This window comes from Delphinapterus leucas, chromosome 2 (assembly GCF_059928025.1).
Source record: "Delphinapterus leucas isolate spDelLeu-1000000601 "Yukka" chromosome 2, BTC_Dleu_Yukka2, whole genome shotgun sequence".
Classification (NCBI taxonomy): Eukaryota; Metazoa; Chordata; class Mammalia; order Artiodactyla; family Monodontidae; genus Delphinapterus; species Delphinapterus leucas.
In genome coordinates this window covers 42,091,104-42,109,385 of record NC_143130.1, presented here as the reverse complement: position 1 = coordinate 42,109,385, position 18,282 = coordinate 42,091,104, and the positions used below count along the sequence as shown (strand labels likewise).

Genomic DNA, 18,282 nt, shown 5'->3' with positions numbered 1-18,282 from the left:
AAGTTAGAAATTTTTTGTTGCTGCTGTATTGCTTTGTGTTTTCTTGATTATTCTGCTTGCATCTCCCTTGTTAAACCTTTGATTTGGGGAAGAGTTACGGGTATGGGTAAGGTTTAGGGTTAGTGTACGGGTTAGGGTACGGGTTAGTGTTAGGGTACGGATTAGGGTTTGGGTACGGGTACAATTTAGGGTTTGTGTACGGGTTAGGGTATGGGTTAGTGTTAGGGTATGGATTAGGGTTAGGGTTAGGGTATGGGATAAGGTTAAGGTACAGTCTAGGGTATGGCTACATGTTAGAGTTAGGGTACATGTTAGGGTACGGGTTAGTGTTAGTGTACGGGTTAGGATTAGGTTACGGGTTAGGGAAAGGATTAGGGTTAGGCTTAGGGTGATGTCACGGGTATGGTTTAGGGTAAAGGCGAGGGTCAGCAATGGGTTAGGGTAAGGGTTAGGGTATGGGTTAGTGTTAGCATACGGGTTAGGATTAGGGTATAGTTTAGGGTACGGGTTAGGGTTAGGGTTACAGTGCGGGTTAGGGTAATGTTTAGGGTATGGCTATGGTTTAGGGTATGGGTTAGGGTTAGGGTACGGGTTAGGATTAGGGTTAGCATTAGGGTACTGGATAGGGTTAGGGTACAGTTCAGGGTATGGCTACAAGTTAGGGTTAGGGTACGTGTTAGGGTACCCGTTAGTGTTAGTGTATGGGTTAGGATTAGGGTACAGGTTAGGTTAAAGTTAGGGTTAGGGCATGGGTACGTTTCAGGGTTCAGGTTAGGGTACGACAATGGGTTAGGGTTAGGGTACATGTTACGGTACCGGTTATTGTTAGGTTACAGGTTAGGATTAGGGAACGGTTTAGGGCACGGGTTAGGGTATGGGTTAGGGTTAGGGTACAGTTTAGGGTATGGCTACAGTTTAGAGTAAGGGTACGGGTTAGGGTACAGGTTAGTGTTAGGGTATGGTTTAGGATTAGGGTACATGTTAGGGTCTGGTTTAGGGCTAGGATATGGGTTAGGGTACAGTTTACGGTATGGCTATGGGTTAGGGGTAGTATATGGGTTAGGTTTAGGGTTAGTGTTAGGGTACAGGTTAGGATTAGGGTACGGGCTAGGGTATAGTTTAGGGTTAGGGTACGCATTAGGGTTAGAGTATGCTTTAGGGTTAGGGTTAGGGTACGCATTAGGGTTAGGTTATTTATTAAATCTCTCCCACTCTCCAGATATCACTTAGCACGTAAAGGAATATTATTGGGGTAGAGCCATGGAGAAGCCTTTAGACACTAGGATAAGACAAAGAACTCCCACATTATAAATAAATCACATTAGGATTTTGTTTTTAACCTGTATATTAAAACACTAGTGCTTAGGAAATCTAATGGAGGCAGAAGCAGTAAAGGGTAGTTTTATGGGAATAACATCACAGATTTTCTATAGAATACACAGATTTTGCCTGGTTAGAAAGTCAAGGCGGAATGCTTTTGTTCTGAAGATATAAACCCTCTTCTAGATTGAGTTGTTATTGGAAGTTAGAAATTTTTTGTTGCTGTTGTATTGCTTTGTGTTTTCATGATTATTCTGCTTGCATCTCCCTTGTTAAACCTTTGATTTGGGGAAAAGTGCCATTAGTGGAAGTGAGTTTACAGAATTATTCTCAAAAACAGAAGGAAATGGTTTTCACCTAAATATTAAGAAATAATGTCTATACTGGTGTACTAACAGAGTTATGATTCAGGGATAATAATTCTATGAAATGTAATTAAACACACAATATATATTTTTTCTTTTAAATTTCCATTGTTACTTTTTAAAAGCACAATTATAATTACAGTTCCTTGTAACAAGTGAAATTTAAAAAGATTAAAGGAAAAGAAAATATTTTACCACTTGCCATCCTTTCCCACTCCCTGAAATGACCAGCATAATGTGTAGCTTTCTTATTTTTTCCAGGTGCTCCTTAAAATCTGGAACATCATGTTTCTCACTGTAGAAAAACAGATTTAGGTTTCACACTTTTTATAGGCTACATAACAGTCCACAGAACAGAAGTACCAAGTATTTCAGATTTAGCTTTTTGAGGGACACTCAGGTTAGTTTGTTTTATTTTGTTGTTCTGCTAATTTGTTTTATCCCCAGAAAAATATTTTTTAAAAGACTAAAAATAATTCTTAAGTTAGGGGTAAGGATTAGGGTTTAGGGTACGGTTTAGGGTATGGGTTACGATTAGGTTACAGGTTAGGATTAAGATATAGGTTAGGGTTAGCGTACGGAAGGAGTTAGGTTACGGGTTCGGGTACAGATTAGTGTACGGGATAGAGTTAGGGTTAGGGTGTAGGTTAGGGTTACGTTTAGGGTTAGTGTTCGATTTAGGGTACAGGTTAGGGTATGGCTACAGGTTAGGGTTAGGATACGGGTAAGGTCACGGCTTAGTGTTAGGGTATGGGTTAGGATTTGCGAACAGGTTAGGGTACGGGTTATGGTTAGCATTAGTGTTAGGATATGGGTTAGGTTTAGGGTACCGGTTAGGGTACGGGTTAATGTTAGGGTACAGGTTAGGATTAGGGTATGGGTTAGGGTATGGTTTAGGGTTAGGGTTAGTGTACGGGATAGGGCTAGGGTACAGTTTAGGCTATTGCTACAGGTTAGGGTTAGGGTATGGGTTAGGGTTAGGGTTAGGGCACGGGTACTGTTTAGGGTACAGGCTAGGGTATGGCAACGTGTTAGATTTAGGGCTTTAGGGTATGGTTTAGTGTTAGGGTACGGGTTAGGATTAGGGTATGGTGTAGGGTACGGGTTAGGGTTAGTGTTGCAGTATGTGTTAGGGTTAGGGTACAGTTTAGCATATGGCTACAGGCTAGGGTTAGGGTACTTGTTAGGGTACGAGTTAGTGTTAGTGAACGGGTTAGGGTAGAGTACGTGTTAGGGTAACGTTTAGGGTTAGGCATGGTTCAGGGTACAGTTTAGGGTATAGCAATGGGTTAGTGTCAGGGTATGTGTTAGGGTATGGGTTAGTGTTAGGGTATGAGTTAGGATTAGGGTACTCTTTAGGGTAAGGGTTAGGGTTAGTTTTAGGGTATGGGTTAGGGTTAGGGTACAGTTTAATATATGGCTACGTGTTAACAGTAGGGTACAGGTTAGGGTTAGGTTTAGTGTTAGGGTACAGTTTAGAGTTAGAGTTAGGGTTAGGGTTAGCGTATGGGTTAAGCTTAGGGTACAGGTTAGGGTTAGAGTACGGGTTAGGTTTAGGCTTAGGGTACAGTTTAGGGTTAGAGTACGGGTTAGGTTTAGGTTTAGGGTACGCTTTAGGGTTAGGGTATTTATTAAACCTCTCCCACTCTCCAGATATCACTTAGCACGTAAAGGAATATTTGTGGTCCAGCCGTGGAGGAGACTTCAGAAACTAGAATAAGACAAAATACACATATTATAAATAAATCACACTAGGATTTTGTTTTTACCCTGTACAACAAAACACTAGTGCTTAGGAATTCTAATGGAGGCAGAAGCAGTAAAGGGTAGTTTTATGGGAGTAACATCACAGATTTTCTGTAGAATCCACAGATTTTTGCTGGTTAGAAAGTCAAGATGGAATGCTTTTGTTCTGAAGATATACACCCTCTTCTAAGTTGAGTTATTATTGGAAGTTAGAAAGTTTTTGTTGCTGTTGTATTGCTTTGTGTTTTCATGATTATTCTGCTTGCATTTCCCTTGTTAAACTTTTGATTTGGGGAAGAGTGCCATTACTGGGAATGAATTTACAGAATTCTTCTCAAAGACAGAATGAAATTGTTCTCACCTAAATATTAAGAAATAATATCTATACTGGTGTACTAACAGAATTATGATTCAGGCATAATAATTCTATGAAATGTAATTAAACACAATATATATTTTTCTTTTAAATTTCGATTGTTACTTTTTAAAAGTACAATTATAATTCAAGTTCTTTGTAACAAGTGAAATTTGAAAAGATTAAAGGAAAAGAAAATATTTTACCAATTGCCATCCTTTCCCACTCCCTGAAACGACCAGCAAAATGTGTAGCTTTCTTATTTTATCCAGGTGTTCCTTACATCTGGAACATCATGTTTCTCATTGTAGAAAAACAGACTTAGCTCTCACACTGTTTATAGGTTAGTCCACAGAACAGAAGTACCAAGTATTTCAGACTTAGCTTTTTGAGAGACACTCAGGTTAGTTCTGTTTTATTTTGTTGTTCTGCTAATTTGTTTTAGCCCCAGAAGCATATTTTTAAAAATAGAATAAAAAAATTAAATTAGGGGTAAGTATCAGGGTTTAAGGTATGAATTAGGGTACTCATTAGGGTTAGGGTACAGGTTAGGATTAGGGTACAGGTTAGGGTTGGGGTATGGGTTAGGGTTAGGGTACGGGTTAGGTTTAGGGTTAGCGTACCGTTTAGGGTACAGGTTAGGCTTAGGATACGGGATAGGGTACGGTTTAGTGTTACTGTACGGGATAGGATTAGGGTAGAGGTTAGGGTATGGTTTAGGGTTAAGTTTAGGGTTAGAGTATGGATTAGCGTTAGGGTATAGTTTAGGGTATAGCTACGGTTTAGGGTTAGGATACTGGATAGGGTTAAGGTACAGTTTAGGGTATGGCTACGGGTTAGGGTACGTGTTAGGGTATGGTTTATTGTTAGTGCACAGGATAGGTTTAGGTTACGCTTTAGGGTACGGGTTAGGGTACAGTTTCGGGTATGGGTACAGGTTAGGGTACAGGTTAGTGTTAGGGTACGGGTTAGGATTAGGGTTAGGGTAAGGGATAGGGTTAGGTTACAGTCTAGGGTATGGCTACGGGTTAGAGTTAGGGTATGTGTTAGCGTACGGGTTAGTGTTAGTGTACAGGTAAGGATTAGGGTACAGGTTAGGATTAGGGTACGGTTCAGTGCTAGGGTATGGGTTAGGGGTAGGGTATGGGTTAGGTTTAGGGTTAGTGTTAGGGTTAGGGTTAGTGTATGGGTTAGGGTACGGGTTAGCATACAGGTTAGTGTTAGTGTACGGGTTAGGAATAGGGTACGGTTTAGGGTAAGGGTTAGGGTTAGTGTTTGGGTTAGGTTTGGGTACAGGTTAGAGTTAGGGTACAGTTTAGGGTTATGGTACGGTTTAGGGTTAGTGTATGGGTTAGGGTATGGTTTAAGTTTAGGTTATTTATTAAATCTCTCCCACTGTGCAGATATCACTTAGCATGTAAAGGAATATTATTTGTGGTCCAGCCATGGAGAAGACTTTAGACACCATAAGACAAAGAACACACACATTATAAATAAATCACGCTAGGATTTTGTTTTTAACCTCTACATTAAAACACTAGTGCTTAGGAAATCTAACGGAGGCAGAAGCAGTAAAGGGTAGTTTTATGGGAATAACATCACAGATTTTCTGTAGAATACACAGATTTTTCCTGGTTAGAAAGTCAAGGCGGAATGCTTTTGTTTTGAAGATATAAACCCTCTTCTAAATTGAGCTGTTATTGGAAGTTAGAAATTTTTTGTTGCTGTTGTATTGCTTTGTGTTTTCATGATTATTCTGCTTGCATCTCCCTTGTTAAACCTTTGATTTGGGGAAGAGTGCCATTACTGGAAAAGAGTTTACAGAATTATTCTCAAAAACAGAAGGAAATGGTTCTCACCTAAATATTAAGAAATAATGTCTATACAGGTGTACAAACAGAATTATGATTCAGGGATAATAATTTTATGAAATGTAATTTAGCACACAATGTTTTTTTCTTTTAAATTTTCATTGTTACTTTTTAGAAGCACAATTATAATTTAAGTTCTTTGTAGCAATGAAATTTAAAAAGATTAAAGGAAAAGAAAATATTTTACCACTTGCTATCCTTTCCCACTCCCTGAAACGACCAGCATAATGTGTAGCATTCTCATTTTTTCCAGGTGCTCCTTAAAATCTGGAACATCATGTTTCTCACTGTAGTAAAACAGATTTAGCTCTCACACTGTTTATAGGCTACGTAACAGTCCATAGAACAGAAGTACCAAGTATTTAAGACTTAGCTTTTTGAGGGACACTTAGGTTATTTTGTTTTATTTTGTTGTTCTGCTAATTTGTTTTAACCCCAGAAGCATACTTTTAAAAATAGAATAAAAAAATTAAGTTAGGGGTAAGGATTAGGGTTTCGGGTACAGGATAGGGTACCGGTTTGGGTTAGGGTACAGCTTACGGTATGGCTACAGGATAGGGTTAGGATATGTGTTAGGGTACTGGTTAGTGTACATGTTATGATTAGGGTACGTGTTAGGTTTAGGGATAGGGCTAGGGTTAGGGTTAGGTTTAGGGCACGGGTACATTTTAGGGTACAGGTTATGGTACGGCAATGTATGAGGGTTAGGGTATGTGTTAGGCTACACATTAGGATTAGGGTACGGGTTAGGTTTAGTGTTAGGGTTACAGTATGGGTTAGGCTTAGGGTACAGTTTAGGGTATGGCTGCAGTTTAGGTTTAGAGTACGGTTTAGGGTATGGGTTTGTGTTAGGGTACGGGTTCAGATTAGGGTAAGGGGTAGGGTAGAGTTTAGGGTACAGGTTAGGATACGGCTATGGGTTATGGTTAGGATTAGGATATGCTTAAGGGTTATGGTATTTATTAAACCTCTCTCACTCTCCAGATATCACTTAGCACGTAAAGGAATATTATTTGGGGTCCAGCCATGGAGAAGTCTTTAGGCACTAGGATAAGACAAAGAATACACACATTTTAAGTAAATTACATCAGGATTTTGTTTTTAACCTGTACATTAAAACACTAGTGCTTAGGAAATGTAATGGAGGCAGAAGCAGTAAAGGGTAGTTTTATGGGAGTAACATCACAGATTTTCTGTAGAATACACAGATTTTGACTGATTGGAAAGTCAAGGCGGCATGCTTTTGTTCTGAAGATATAAACCCTCTTCTAAATTGAGCTGTTATTGAAAGTTAGAAATTTTTGTTGCTGTTGTATTGCTTTGTGTTTTCATGATTATTCTGCTTGCATCTCCCTTATTAAAACTTTGATTTGGGGAAGAGTGCCATTACTGGAAACGAGTTTACAGAATTATTCTCAAAAAAAGAAAGAAATGGTTCTTACCTAAATATTAAGAAATAATCTTTATACTGGTGTACTAACAGAATTATGATTCAGGGATAATAAGTCTATGAAATGTAATTAAACACACAATATATATTTTTTCTTTTAAATTTCCATTGTTACTTTTTAGAAGCACAATTATAATTCAAGTTCTTTGTAACAAGTGAAATTTAAAAAGATTAAAGGAAAAGAAAATATTTTACCAGTTGCCATCCTTTCCTACTCCCTCAATCGACCAGCATAATGTGTAGCTTTATTTTATCCAGGTGTTCCTTACATCTGGAACATCATGTTCCTCACTGTACAAAAACAGATTTAGCTCTCACACTTTTTTTTTACATCATTATTGGAGTATAATTGCTTTACAATGGTGTGTTAGTTTTTGCTTTATAACAAAGTGAATCAGTTATACATATACATATGTTCCCATATCTCTTCTCTCTTGTGTCTCCCTCCATCCCACCCTCCCTACCCCAACCCTCCAGGCGGTCACAAAGCACTGAGCTGATCCCCCTGTGCTATGCGGCTGCTTCCCACTAGCTATCTACCTTACGTTTGGTAGTGTATATATGTCCATGCCTCTCTCTCGTATTGTCACAGCTTACCTTTCCTCCCCCACATACCCTCAAGTCCATTCTCTAGTAGATCTGTGTCTTTATTCCTGTCTTACCCCTAGGTTATTCATGACATTATTTTCTTCTTAAAATCCATATATATGTGTTAGCATATGGAATTTCTCTTTCTCTTTCTGACTTACTTCACTCTGTATCACAGACTTTAGGTCTATCCACCTCATTACAAATAGCTCAATTTCGTTTCTTTTTATGGCTGAGTAATATTCCATTGTATATATGTGCCATATCATCTTTATCCATTCATCCGATGATGCACACTTAGGTTGTGTCCATCTCTGGACTATTGTAAATAGAGCTGAAATGAAAATATTGCTACATGATTCTTTTTGAATTATGGTTTTCTCAGGGTATATGCCAATACATGGAAGCAATGAAAAAGTCCATCAACAGATGAGTGAACAAAGATGAACTGGTACATGTAAAGATGGAATATTAGCCAAGGAAAAAATGACACAATGACATTTGCAGTATCGTAGATGAGTCTAGAGGTAATCAGGCAACATGTAGTAGGTCAGAAAGAGAAAGACACATGTCCTAGGTTATCACTTCACTTATAGGTGTTACCTAAAAATTGATACCAGTGAAGATATTTCCACAGAGAAAGGCAGTCACAGATTCATTAAACAAACTTATGGTTCACCAATGGAAAGGTGTGAGGATTGAATATATTAGGATATTGGGGTTAACAGAGATATACAAACACAGGTGAAGAATATAATCACCAGAGACCTACGGAATATCAAGCGAAGACTACTCAATATTGTGTCATAACATACATGGGAAAAGGATGCAAAGAAGGATAGATACATGTATATGTGTAAAAGAACCACATCTTGCACACCTAGAACAAGCAAAACACTGTAATGAAACTTGCAGTGATAAAAAATTCAAACTAATTTAAAAAAACGAACAAGAAGTAGTGAGAAATAAACTTAAGTGTCTTTTGCCTGGCACATTCCATTCTAATTTACAACCTAGAACACGACTTCCATTGAGGCTCTGTTGCCCAATAACCAGATTTGGTAAAGGAGAACTGCTGCTGCCTTGTGGCTGTTTCACACAACAGGAGCTCTAAACTCAGCGCTAATGGTTACTTGATATTCAAAATAATTGCAGGCCTGTAAATGACACCTGCCCCCAAAACAAATCCTTGGGTCGAAAATCGAGCAAAAGTCTCAAAAGACGTGCAAATTTCAAAACGACAATTTCAAGAGGCATATTTTACGCACATTTTGTCTTCTCTTTCTGTTTCTTACTTTTTTTGTTAAAAAAAAAAAGGGCATGGAAAAAGGCTCAACATCAGGAATTAATAAAGCCATGCAAATCCAGTCTACAAAAACGTTCACCTCACCACCGTCAGAATTATCATCAACAAAAAAGTCTACAAATAAAAAATGCTGAAGGGGTTTTAGAGAACGGCGTACCCTCGTGCTGCTGTTGGGATGTAACCTGGGAACAGCCAGTAGTGAGAACAGAATGGAGGTGTGTTTAAAGGTAAAAATTGAGCCACTATGTGGTCTGGTAGGCCAACTGATGGGTCTATCTCCTGAGTAGACTAGAATCAAAAAGACACAGGCTGGCAATCCTGAACTACACCAACATGTACCATAGCCAAGAATTGGAAGAAACCAAAATGTCCATCAACAGAGAAATGCACCAAGAAGAAGAGGTCCATGTACACAATGGAATATTAGCCAAGGAAAAGAATGAGACATTGCTGTTGGCACCACCATAGAAGGATCTAGAAATAATCAGACAACTGGAAGTAAGAAAGAACCCAAAAGACAGATATCCTCTGACGTCAGTTATAGGTGTTACCTAAAAATTGATACCCATGAATTTATTTCCAAGAGAAGGACACGCATGGATTCAGAAAACAAAAGTATGATTAACCACATGGAAAGGTGTAATGAATATATGAATTAGGGTATGGGGGTTAATAGACATATACTAATACTTATGAAATATATAATCACAAAATACCTATGGAATACCAAGAGAGGTCTACTCAACACTCCGTAGTAACCTACACGGGAAAGGATCCAAAGATGAATAGATTGATGCATAGATATAATGAACCAGATTCTGTACACCTAGAGCACACAATGTTTTTATCAAATTTGCTCGGATAATAGATAAAAATTAAATTTAAAAACCATACAAGAAGTAAGGAGATTTAAGCTCTTGGGGGTTTGCACTGGCACATTCCGCTGTAATTTGCAGCCTGCTAACACGATTTCCAGGAAGGCTGTGTTGCCCAAAATCCCAGAGTTGGAAATGTAGAAATGCTGCTGCCTTGTGGCCGTTTCCCAAAAGAGCAGCTTTAAACCCACAGCTAACGGTCACTTAACATTCACAAGGACACAGGGCTGTAAAGGACACCTGCCCTCAAAATTTGTGCTCAGGTAGGTAATCGCCAAAAAAATTCAAAACTGGCAAATTTTTCAAGTACATAGTATGAAGAGGTAAATTTTACTTTTTCCAAAAAAAAAGAAAATGGATAAAAGCTCAATATAAGGAATTATTAGACTCATGCAAACGTAACCTAAAAAAGGTTTCAAGTAACATAAGTAAACTACCATCAGCAAAAAGTCAACAAACAATAAACTGTGAAGGGGGTTAAGAGAACTGTTCCCTATAGCTGCTGGTGAGATGTACAGTGGTAACAGCCAATAATGAGAACAGAAAGGAGCAGCATTTAAAAGAAAACATTGAGCCACCATTCCATCCAGCAGAGCCACCGCTGAGACTCTCACCTGAGAAGACCAGACCTGAGAAGACACAGGCTGCAACAGCTGCACTGGAGCCATTTTCACAATAGCCAAGACATGGAAGCAACCAAAATGTCCATCAACAGATGAATGGATAAAGAAGTGGTCCATGTACATAAAGGCATATTAACGATGGAAAACAATGAAACACTGCTCTTTGAGGCACCATAGATGAGCCTAGAGATAATCACAGAACATGAGGTAAGTCGGAAAGCAAAAGACATATATCCTATGATATCACTTATAGGCGTTATCTAACAACTGACAGAAATGAACGTATTTCCACAGAGAAAGACACTCACAGACTTAGGAAACAAACCACGCTTATCTAAAAGGAAAGGTGGGGGGAATGGATAAATTAAGATTAGGGTTACCATAGGTACACAAATACATGTTAAATATATATATCAAAAAGACCGACCATATAGCAACGGAGGTCTACGGAACACTCTGCAATAATTTACATGGGAAGAGGAACTGTACATGAATATATATACACACACACACACACACACATATATATACAAACACACATATATAGTACAAATGAAACAGATTGTGTACACCTAAGAGAAAAAATATTCTAATCGTTACGCTGATTGAAAAAATTAAAACATCGAACAAGAAGTAATGTGACATAATCTTATGCGGGGTTTTCCTTGCACAAACCATGCTAATTTACAACTTGGGAACACAACTTCTAGAAAGTCTCTCCTGCCCTAATAATCAGGTTTGGAAATGGAGAAATGCTGCCGCCTTGTGGCCATTTCCCACAACAGCAGCATTAAACCCAGGGCTAATATTCACTAAATAGTCACACTCATTGCAGGCCTGTAAATGACACCTGCCCTCACAAAAAATCCTGGGGTCCAAAATCGACCAAAAAATTCAAAAGAAGGCAATGTTCCAAGAAGACAGTTACAACAGGTTTATTGTACTCACAGTTTTTTTTTCTGGTTTTGTTTAACAGATATAAAATTGGCGTGGAAAAATGCTGGACATTAGGAATTATTAAAGACATGCAAATCCAAATTACAAAATCCTATCAGCTTACATCACTCAGAATGGCCATGAGCAAAATTTCTGCAATAAAATAAATTCTGTACGGCTTGTGGAGAAATGTGTACCCTCGGTTCAAAGTGGAACATGGTAAGAGCCAGTAATGAAAACACAAACAAGGTGCCTTGAAAAAGTAAATATTGAGCTACCATTCAAGCAGGCATACCGACTACAGGGCCTATAGCCTCAGAGGATGAGAATGAAAAAGACACAGGCTGGCAATACTGCACTCCAGCTATATTTACCATAGCCAACATTTTGAAGCAACGAAAATGTACATCAACAGAGGAATGCAAAAAGAAGAAATGGTTCATGTACACAATGGCATATGGCTCCAATAAAAAATACAAATTCAAATTGAAAAACATAAGTAAGGAGACACCAGCATTTGGGGGATTATCCGGGCACATTCCACTCTAATTTATAACCGAGGAACACCACTGGCAGGAAGGTCTGTTTCCCTAGTTACCAGAGTGGGGAAAGCAGAAATGCTGCCACCCTCTGGCCGTTACCTGCAACAGCAGCCTTAAAACCTGTGCTAAGTGCCACTTCATATGCACAAGTACTGGAGGGCTGTAAATGAACCTGCCCTCAAAATGTCTTGAGGGAGGTAATGGCCAAAATATTACAAAATGTGGCACATACTTCAGGAAAACAATACGAAGAGGTAAGCTGCACTCACAGTTTGAAGAAAAAACGGACATGCCTGAAAGCTCAATTTCAAGGGATTATGAGACCCATGCAAACGCAACCACGAAGAGGTATCAGCTCAAACCGGTCAGAATAAACATCAGAAAAAAGGTACAAACAATAAATGCTGAAGGGGTTGTGGAGAGGTGCATACCCTCAACTTTAAGAGGGACGTAACCTGGTAAGAGCCACGAATGAGAACAGAATGGACGTGCCTTTACAAGGTCAACATTGAGCTACCGTATGATCCAGCAGGCCCACTCCTGGGCCTATAACCAAGGAAGACAGAATTGGAAAGACACAGGGAGGCAAATCTGCATTGCAACAGTATTACAATAGCCAAGACAGGAAAGCAACCAGGAAGTCCATCAACAGATGAGTGGACAAAGAAGAACTGGTATATGTACACACGGAATATTAGCCAAGGAAGAAAATGACACAGTTCCATTTGCAGCACCATAGATGAGTCTAGAGGTAATCACACAACTTGCAGGAAGTCAGAAAGAGAAAGACACATGTCCTAGGATATCACTTATAGGTGTCACCTAAAAATTGATACCAGTGAAGATATTTCCACAGAGAAAGGCAACCACAGCTTCATTAAACAAACTTATGGTTCACCGATGGAAAGGTGTGAGGATTGGATACATTAGGATATTGGGCTTCACAGACATACACAAACACAGGTGAAGTATATAATCACCAAAGACCATGGGAAAAGTATCCCAGGAAGAACAGACACATGTATATGTGTAAAAGAACCACACCTTGCACACGTAGAACAAGCAAAACATTGTAATCAAACTTGCTGTGATAAAAAATAAAAATGAAATTAATAAAACAAACAAGAAGTAGTGAGACATAAACTTAAGGCGCTTTTTCCTGGCACATTCCATTCTAATTTACAACCTACAACATGTCTTCCATTGAGGTTCTGTTGCCCTAGTAAACAGATTTTATAAAGGAGAACTGCTGCCACATTGTGGCCGTTTCACACAACAGCAGCTTTAAACCCAGGGCTAATGGTCCATTCATATTCAAAATAATTACAGGCCTTTAAATGACACCTGCCCCGAAAACAAATCCTGGGTTCGTGTATCAACCAAAAAATTCAAAAGACATCCACAATTCAAAACAATTTCAAGAGGTCATTTTACGCACATTTGTCTTCTCTTACTTTTCCTTTCTTTTTTTTTGTTAAAAAAGTGGGAATGGAAAAATGCTTAACATCAGGAATTAATGAAGTCATGCAAATCCAGTCTACAAAAACGTTCACCTCACTGCCGTCAGAATGGTCATCGGCAAACACGTGTACTAAGAATAAATGCTGAAGGGGTTTTAGAGAACGGCGTACCCTCTTGCTGCTGTTGGGATGTAACCTGGGAACAGCCGGTATTGACAGTAGAATGGAGGTGCATTTCAAGGTAAAAATTGAGCTACCTATGATCTGGTAGGCCCACTGATGGGCCTATCTCCTGAGTAGACTAGCATCAAAAAGACACAGGCTGGCAATCCTGCACTCCAGCAACGTGTACCATAGCCAAGAATTGGAAGAACCAAAATGTCCATCGACAGAGAAATGCACCAAAAAGAAGTGGTCCACGTACACAATGGAATATTAGCCAAGGAAAAGAATGAAACATTGCCGTTGGCACCACCATGGAAGGATCTAGAAATAATCAGCCAACTTGAACTAAGAAAGAACCCAAAAGACAGATATCCTCTGACGTCAGTTATAGGTGTTACCTAAAAATTGATACCCATGAATTTATTTCCAAGAGAAGGACACGCATGGATTCAGAAAACAAAAATATGTATGTTTAACCACATGGAAAGGTGTGAGGAACATATGAATTAGGGTATGGGGGTTAACAGACATGTACTAATACTTATGAAATATATAATCACAAAATACCTATGGAATACCAAGAGAGGTCTACTCAAAACCCTGTAATAACCTACACGGGAAAGGATCCAAAGATGAATAGATCGATGCATAGGTATAATGAACCAGATTCTGTACACCTAGAACACACACAATATTTTTATCAAATTTGCTCTGATAATAAATAAAACTTAAATTTAAAAAACAAACAAGAAGTAAGGAGGTTTAAGCTCTTGGGGGTTTGCCCTGGCACATTTCACTCTAATTTGCAGCCTGCTAACACGATTTCCAGGAAGGCTCTGATGCCCAAAAGCCCAGATTTGGAAATATAGAAATGCTGCCGCCTTGTGGCCGTTTCCCGCAAAAGCGGCTTTAAACCCACAGCTAACGGTCACTTCACATTCACAAGGCCTCAGGGCAGTAAAGGACACGTGACCTCAAAAAAGTGTCCTGAGCTGGGAATGGCCAAAATAATTAAAAACAGGCAAATGTTTAAAAGAGATTGTATGCAGAGGTAAGTTTCACTCTTTTTCAAAAAAACAAAAATGGATAACAGCTCAACATCAGGAATTATTAGACTCATGCAAATCTAATCTACAAAAAGGATTCAACTCACACACGTCAACTACCGTCAGCAAAAAGTCAACAAACAATAAATGCCAAAGGGCTTTTAGAGAACCCTGTACCCTCTAACTGCTGGTGAGATGTAAAGTGGTAACAGCCAATAATGAGAACAGAAAGGAGCAGCATTTAAAAGTAAAAATTGAGCCACCATTCCATCCAGCAGGGCCACCGCTGAGCCTCTCACCTGAGAAGAACAGAGTCAAGAAGACACAGGCTGCAACAGCTGCACTGCAGCCATTTTCACAATAGCCAAGACACGGAAGCAACCAAAATGTCCATCAACAGATGAATGGATACAGAAGAGGTCCATGTACACAAAGGCATATTAACGATGGAAAACAATGAAACAGTGCTCTTTGAGGCACATTGACGACCCTAGAGATAATCACAGAAAATGAGGTAAGTCGGAAAGCAAAAGACATATATCCTATGATATCACTTATAGGCGTTATCTAACAACTGACAGAAATGAACATATTTCCACAGAGAAAGACACTCACAGACTTCGAAAACAAACTACGCTTATCTAAAAGGAAAGGTGGGGGGAATGGATAAATTAAGATTAGGGTTACCATAAGTATACAAATACATATTAAATATATATATCAAAAAGTCCGACCATATAGCAAGGGAGGTCTATGGAACACTCTGTAATAATTTACATGGGAAGAGGATCTGTACATGAATATATATATATATATATATTTATTTATTTATACACACATATATAGTACAACTGAACCAGATTGTGTACACCTAAGACAAAAAATATTCTAATCGTTACGCTGATTAAAAAAATTAAAACATCGAACAAGAAGTAATGTGACATGATCTTATGCGGGGTTTTCCTGGCACATTCCATTCTAATTTACAACCTGGGGACACGACTTCCAGAAAGGCTCTGCTGCCCTAGTAATCAGGTTTGGGAATGGAGAAATGCTGCCGCCTTGTGGCCATTTCCCACAACAGCAGACTTAAACCTAGGACCAATGGTCACTATATATTCACACTCATTGCAGGCCTGTAAATGACACCTGCCCTCAACAACAATCCTGGGGTCCAAAATCGACCAAAAAATTCAAAAGAGGGCAACCTCCCAAGAAGACAATTTCAAGAGGTTTCTTGTACTCACAGTTGTTTTTCTGTTTCTGTTTAACAGATACAAAAAAGGCATGGAGAAATGCTGAACATTAGGAATTATTAAAGACATGCAAATCCAAATTACAAAAACCTAACAGCTCACACCAGTCAGAATGGCCATGAGCAAAATTTATGTAAAAAATAAATGCTGTAGGGGTTGTGGAGAAATGCATACCCTTGGTTCAAAGTGGGACATGGTAAGAGCCAGTAATGAAAACACAAACAAGGTGCCTTGAAAAGGTAAATATTCAGCTACCATTCAATCAGGCATACCCACTGCAGGGCCTATCGCCTCAGAGGATGAGAATGAAAAAGACACAGGCTGGCAATCCTGCACTCCAGCTATATTTACCATAGCCAACATTTGGAAGCAACGAAAATGTCCATCAACAGGGGAATGCACAAACAAGAAGTGGTCCGTGTACACAATGGCATATGTCTCCAATGAAAAATATAAATTCAAATTAAAACACCAAACTAGGTAAGGAGACACCAGCGTTTGGGGGATTATCCGGGCACATTCCACTCTAATTTATAACCGAGGAACACCACTGGCAGGAAGGTCTGTTTCCCTAGTTACCAGAGTGGGGAAAGCAGAAATGCTGCCACCCTCTGGCCGTTACCTGCAACAGCAGCCTTCAAACCTGTGCTAAGTGCCACTTCATATGCACAAGTACTGGAGGGCTGTAAATGAACCTGCCCTCAAAATGTCTTGAGGGAGGTAATGGCCAAAATATTACAAAATGTGGCACATACTTCAGGAAAACAATACGAAGAGGTAAGCTGCACTCACAGTTTGAAGAAAAAACGGACATGCCTGAAAGCTCAATTTCAAGGGATTATGAGACCCATGCAAACGCAACCACAAAGAGGTATCAGCTCAAACCGGTCAGAATAAACATCAGAAAAAAGGTAGAAACAATAAATGCTGAAGGGGTTGTGGAGAGGTGCATACCCTCAACTTTAAGAGGGACGTAACCTGGTAAGAGCCACGAATGAGAACAGAATGGACGTGCCTTTACAAGGTCAACATTGAGCTACCGTATGATCCAGCAGGCCCACTCCTGGGCCTATAACCAAGGAAGACAGAATTGGAAAGACACAGGGAGGCAAATCTGCATTGCAACAGTATTACAATAGCCAAGACAGGAAAGCAACCAGGAAGTCCATCAGCAGATGAGTGGACAAAGAAGAACTGGTATATGTACACACGGAATATTAGCCAAGGAAGAAAATGACACAGTTCCATTTGCAGCACCATAGATGAGTCTAGAGGTAATCACACAACTTGCAGGAAGTCAGAAAGAGAAAGACACATGTCCTAGGATATCACTTATAGGTGTCACCTAAAAATTGATACCAGTGAAGATATTTCCACAGAGAAAGGCAACCACAGCTTCATTAAACAAACTTATGGTTCACCGATGGAAAGGTGTGAGGATTGGATACATTAGGATATTGGGCTTCACAGACATACACAAACACAGGTGAAGTATATAATCACCAAAGACCATGGGAAAAGTATCCCAGGAAGAACAGACACATGTATATGTGTAAAAGAACCACACCTTGCACACGTAGAACAAGCAAAACATTGTAATCAAACTTGCTGTGATAAAAAATAAAAATGAAATTAATAAAACAAACAAGAAGTAGTGAGACATAAACTTAAGGCGCTTTTTCCTGGCACATTCCATTCTAATTTACAACCTACAACATGTCTTCCATTGAGGTTCTGTTGCCCTAGTAAACAGATTTTATAAAGGAGAAGTGCTGCCACATTGTGGCCGTTTCACACAACAGCAGCTTTAAACCCAGGGCTAATGGTCCATTCATATTCAAAATAATTACAGGCCTTTAAATGACACCTGCCCCGAAAACAAATCCTGGGTTCGTGTATCAACCAAAAAATTCAAAAGACATCCACAATTCAAAACAATTTCAAGAGGTCATTTTACGCACATTTGTCTTCTCTTACTTTTCCTTTCTTTTTTTTTTGTTAAAAAAGTGGGAATGGAAAAATGCTTAACATCAGGAATTAATGAAGTCATGCAAATCCAATCTACAAAAACGTTCACCTCACTGCCGTCAGAATGGTCATCGGCAAACACGTGTACTAAGAATAAATGCTGAAGGGGTTTTAGAGAACGGCGTACCCTCTTGCTGCTGTTGGGATGTAACCTGGGAACAGCCGGTATTGACAGTAGAATGGAGGTGCATTTCAAGGTAAAAATTGAGCTACCCTATGATCTGGTAGGCCCACTGATGGGCCTATCTCCTGAGTAGACTAGCATCAAAAAGACACAGGCTGGCAATCCTGCACTCCAGCAACGTGTACCATAGCCAAGAATTGGAAGAACCAAAATGTCCATCGACAGA

The 18,282-nt window shown here is 39.3% G+C and overlaps 1 long non-coding RNA gene across 1 annotated transcript in view; it reads left to right on the top strand.

Annotated features, from left to right (window-relative positions):
* The window catches only part of LOC149750003 (uncharacterized), a 64,074-nt gene extending 51,500 nt beyond the window's left edge, over positions 1 to 12,574 (top strand). The window contains exon 3 of the long non-coding RNA XR_016392010.1: positions 11,476 to 12,574. This is a non-coding gene — a long non-coding RNA (uncharacterized LOC149750003). The remainder of the gene's footprint in view (positions 1 to 11,475) is intronic.
* The last annotated feature ends 5,708 nt before the right edge of the window (positions 12,575 to 18,282 follow it).